This window comes from Poeciliopsis prolifica, unplaced genomic scaffold (assembly GCF_027474105.1).
Source record: "Poeciliopsis prolifica strain line A6 unplaced genomic scaffold, Auburn_PproV2 SCAFFOLD083, whole genome shotgun sequence".
Classification (NCBI taxonomy): domain Eukaryota; kingdom Metazoa; phylum Chordata; class Actinopteri; order Cyprinodontiformes; family Poeciliidae; genus Poeciliopsis; species Poeciliopsis prolifica.
Genome location: NW_026562458.1, coordinates 427501 through 433197, shown reverse-complemented (window position 1 = coordinate 433197; position 5697 = coordinate 427501). Strand labels below are relative to the sequence as shown.

Genomic DNA, 5697 nt, shown 5'->3' with positions numbered 1-5697 from the left:
GCAGTGGACAGTTGAAGTCTATGATTCAGAGGGTTTTCCCTCCATCGTGAGGTTTTGTATGTTTTTAATGAGTTTACCCTCCAGCTTTCTTTACGTCTAGGATAAATTAGCAGAAGGTGATTTGGCGACAAGTCGTGGCAGTGAGCAGCCCTCTCTCTGTTGTACCCTCAAGGAAAGGAAAGAAAAAAATGTGTAAAAAGTTTCAGTTTCGCTTCAACCGGACGAAACCTTGACCCCCCCGACCGGTTTGTCCCGGTTTGTCCCCGTATCTCCGTTTCTCCGTCTTCTATCATGCTTTGGTACAAGTGCTGGACGCCGAGGACTGGGCGCCGGGGCTGGCGCCGTCGTCTGTCCATTTGTCCAGGCTCCGGCGGCGGGCGTTCATGAAGAAGTTGCTGACTGTGGTGAGTTCGAGGCCCAGCTGCTGCGAGATGGTGAGCTGCATCTCTTTGGACGGCCGCTTGTTCTCCTTGAAGATGGCCAGCAGGGTGCGCCCTGCAGGTCGGTGAAGACCAGCCGCGACTTCTTTGGTGTGTTGTTGCGATCCTTCCCCGTCCTGCTCCTTCCGCTTGCATGCTGGGAAAAAACACAGGGCAGGAAATCGGGTTTGGGAAAGAGGAAATACTGAAGTTACTGTTTGTTAGGATTTTGATGTTTAAATATTTGTTATTCAGTCTCTTAAAAACAAATTCCTGCATTTATTCGCCTTAAGTTCTTTGAAGAATAAAATGTTTGAGTTTGTTGCACAATTTCCAACAAAATTACAGAAATTCATGCAAAACTAAAACATTCTCACAATTTTACTTCAAATTTACTTCAAATGTCTCAATAATGTGAAAATTTATAAATGTATGAATATGTTTGGGTTTTTTAGCATTTGTTGTACATTAGTTTGAGAAATTAAAATAATTATTTAATTTTTCAACAATATGGTAATTTCTGAGATTCAAAAGTTGAAGATTTGCAAGAAAAATCTCAGAAATGATCAGATTTTTAAAAGTCAGAAATGTTTCTGAGTCTTCTGGCAGAATTTTTTCTTTCTTTTTTTCCAAATTTGTCACATAAAAAAACTGAATTGCTTTCATTTAATTGAAGAGCTGCAGGTTGTAAAGTTTTAAAATAAGTAAAATGAGGTAAAGTTTTGCAGTGAACAGCAGAAAGTTGTTCAGAGCAGATAAAGCCACATTAACGCCTCCTGCAGGAGGTCTGGGTGCGTTTGATTTGATTACCTCCATGAATTAAGTATGCAAGAGTCGGAGCCCGGCTGATCAATACGAATCCGGTTAAAGACTCGGTAACAGAACTGTTATGTAAGGGGAAGCTACCCTCGCTGTAAACACACACACACACACACACACACACACACACACACACACACACACACACACACACCGCTGCGCTGCTGTGTCAGTTCATCACATCTGCATCACCTCTGTCGGTTTTATTTGGAAGATGATCCTGTTTTTCTGAGCCGAGGTGAACGAAGGGCGTTTAAAGCTGTTAGTTCCTGATAAAAGCAGACGGTGGCGCTGTTGATCTCTGGGTATAAATGAATCTGTTTGGAAGACAAATGATGGTGATTGAACTCTAGAAACAATGAACCATAATCCCAGTAGGAATCTGTTAATGTTCAACCAGCTTCCCCTCCTATGAATCTGTTTCCTCATAATGTGTAACGTTTTATTTATTCTCTGATCAATGTCTTTACTGTCCTATAAATATCCCAGGATTCCTTTCTCAGCCCGCCTCGGTGGACTCGGCTTCCCGGTTATCGCCGTTGATATGAGCGTCAGGAACATCGTGTACCTCAGTCCAAAAATCAGTTTGTTTTGTTTTTGTTGGGTTTAGCTGTGACTCAGTGCTGGACTGGACGGATCCAGGAAAACGGATCCAGGAAACGGATCCAGGAAAACAGATCCAGGAAACGAATCCAGGAAACGGATCCAGGAAACGGATCTAGGAAACAGATCCAGGAAAACAGATCCAGGAAAACGGCCCAGCAGGCGTCACCAGACAGAAACACAAACCAAAACTTAGACGTCAGTCACTGGACAAACACATGATTTGAACCCCAACGACAGATGAACAATCTGCAGTATTATAACCTTCATCTGTACAACCGAACGTTACTACTGACAGAAATGACAAAGACGACAGGAAGTGGTAGGAGGATGATGACGCAGCAGGTTTCCATAACAACGCATAGCAACACCTTATTGACTATATTGAGAGAAATAATAATGTTGTTGTTTTGAGACCATTTTCATGCCATATGGTACAGGAATAAATCCTCAAAGATCAATAATTCTAATGAATATTTAACTCTGGAACTGGAAACAAGTAAAATGAATCAAAACTGTCCTATAAAAGCTCCAAACTGAAGAGTTTTTGGAAGAAAGAAAGAAAATTCAAAGAACAATAAATCATATTATAATTTCACATGCGGTTAATTGATTAATTGTAACCGATCGCATTAAACTTATTTACATGCAGTTTTATTTCTGAACCCAGAGGTGAAGCCAACGCCCCGATTGGGCTTTTCTCCCCCAGTCTGGGTTACAGTGAGGATCAAACACACGACTGTATCCTTCAGGAGGGGTTTTCTGCTCTGAGGGGGGTTGTTCTTTAAATCGATGGGGCTGAATCGATGCGGCAGGGATCCTCTGCCTTTCATCAGCTCCGGGTTGGAGACGCCGTCAGTCTCCAACCCATCAGCAGGAAACACCAACTCAACACTTTCTGCTGTTTTCTCTCAGCTGCTTCGTCACATGGAGGTTTTCTGTCTCCTATTAGAGGCAATAAACCTTAAAGAGGATAAAACGATGAACAAAATATCCTCAGAGACGATGTGCGTCCAACAGGCTTCATCTACAGAAATCCATCAACCTCTAAATGAGAAACAGATCATTTAACAGCTGAAGCACCAAACATGCCTTAGTTAGCATTAATAGCATTAGCACTGAAGCTAATGTTTATGTCACTAGGCAGCTAACGTGCCAGGTAGCATTGTGGCTAGCTAGTTCAGCTTCCCACGATGCATTTCCTTTGAATGTTTTAAATATCTTCTGCAGAAAAAATGTGTGAATAATCTGGATTATGACGCGACAAGCTGGTTCTCTGAAAATGGAAAACTTTCCAAAACCCGATCCAGAAACTGTCTCTGATGAATCAGCGGGATGAAGATTCGATCCTCAAAAAGAAACTTTCTGCGTTTTGTTCCAACAGAAATGAAAACTTTCTTCATTTGATCCACATCAACCGATTCATTTTCCATCATCCAACCAAACAAAACATGATTTCATCATCATCATCATCATCATCATCATCATCATCATCATCATCATCATCACCATCATCATCACCATCATCAACATCATCATCACCATCATCATCAACATCATCATCACCATCATCATCACCATCATCAACATCATCATCACCATCATCATCATCATCATCACCATCATCATCTTCACCATCATCATCACCATCATCAACATCATCATCACCATCATCTTCACCATCATCATCATCACCATCATCAACATCATCACCATCATCTTCACCATCATCATCACCATCATCATCACCATCATCAACATCATCATCACCATCATCAACATCATCATCACCATCATCAACATCATCATCACCATCATCATCACCATCATCATCATCACCATCATCAACATCATCATCACCATCATCATCATCATCATCACCATCATCATCATCACCATCATCATCACCATCATCATCACCATCATCAACATCATCATCACCATCATCATCACCATCATCATCATCACCATCATCAACATCATCATCACCATCATCTTCACCATCATCATCATCATCACCATCATCATCATCATCATCATCATCATCATCATCATCATCACCATCATCATCATTCCCTTCTGCTGCAGTAAAACTGCTGAGTCTCCATTAAATCATCAAAGTTTCACGTCTGTTTGCATCAGTGGAAAAGCTGTCCAAAGGTCACCGGAGGTCAAGTGCTCCAATCTGCTCCTCTGTTCTACTTTAAAAGCGTTTTCTGCTCTTCACATGAATGAAACTGAGTATTTGGTCTGAAGAGCCGGCGCTGCCGCTGCTCTCAGCTGCTCTTCACTGGATGAACCAGACGATTGGACCGTCAACAGAAAAATGGAGTCCAGCGTTTCAGTGGCGGAGAAAACGGCTCGTTTCAACACTTTTGATCTTTCTCTGATTGCTCTTCAGGACTTTTTGAACTGGAAACACTGATTTGTGCCATGATGACAGAAAAGCGTGGTCCACACATTAATCTATGAAAAGTAAAACATTTTAATGTGCTTTGGCTTTTCATCCACACTAAAACTCAGAGAATCAATATTTATAAAAACTAAAGTGGAGATTGAAGAAAACTTTGGAGATTTTCAGATAATCTGCCAGTATTTCCACATAAATGCAGAATTCCCAATGTGTCCGAATAGTTTTACATTCTAAAACGTTCTTTAAAAGAAGTTAAACATAGAAATGAACATCCTGGTATTTAACTCCTAACAGGAAGAGGTGATTGTCCTGCAGCTCTCTGATTGGCTCTGAGCTCACCTGCAGAACTTGGTACAGGAAGTCGACGTTCAAACCGGCTGATTTAATTTTCATCTAATTTCCTCAACAGTTCAGCAGAAACAGTGAACTGTAATTAATTACGGTGTCCCTCAGGGTTGTAAGTTTGACCCACTTTTTTTTCTTAAACTTTCTCTCTTTGATCGGTAAAATAAGACAATCATTTCTAAATCTGCAAAGACACTGATTGCACATATTGTTCAACATTTTTAATTATTATAATCAAACTGTTTCTGCTCAGTTCCAGTATTTTCCCGTGAAAACCAATCGGCAAAACCAAAACGCAGTTATTTGATCAGCGACGTGTTGAACAACGAGCTCAGATTCTGCATCTATCAACCATCATGGATGTCAGTTTTATCATTGAGCCAAAACATAATCATGTTCTCCTCATGTAAAGCCTCCATGCTGCGTTTCGGTGTTAAAGGTCGTGTTACAGGAGTTAAGTTCATTATTAAAAGTTGAAACAGGAAGTGAGTGAGTCAGTGAGCCTTGGTTTCATCTTACAGCTGGAGGGAGAGGAACTCGGTGGAGTCATTACAGCCTGTTTTTATCCTCACCACAAAGATGGATTACAGCTTCGACACGACGGCCTCCGTCTCCGCGGACGAGTCAGACGGACGACGACCCAGAACCAGAACCGAAAAAACTGGAAAAACTGAACCGGAAACTCATCTTACCCCAAAAACCGGAATAATGCATCTAATGTGGTTTTTATGCCTTCCGGCCTGAATTCATGTCAACAACTCAACGATAAAACCAGACTGACGAAAAGTAGAATCATAAAAATGATCCAGAGATTAAATCCAAACATTTCGTTTAAGAAGTGAGATGAGAAAAAAGTCAAATAAAATTTAAATCATGAGAATTAATTTGAAATAATGAGAATTTTTGGAATATATTTTAATTTTTTTTAGCTTTTCCTTAAAACTCCATCACTGCATTTCACTCAAATACCTTTAAACCTCATTCTACTTGGCTCTCCAGTAGCAGTCAGTGCTGCAGCGCATCTAAAGAAGCCTCTGACTGAAGACTATCACGACATGCTAGCAGCTCAACATTCAGACAGCAGAGTAACTCGTCCTG

The 5697-nt window shown here is 40.9% G+C and overlaps 1 pseudogene; it reads right to left on the bottom strand.

Moving 5' to 3' along the window:
• Positions 1-213: 213 nt before the first annotated feature.
• Positions 214-5697, bottom strand: part of LOC129353090 (one cut domain family member 2-like) — a 25972-nt pseudogene continuing 20488 nt past the window's right edge.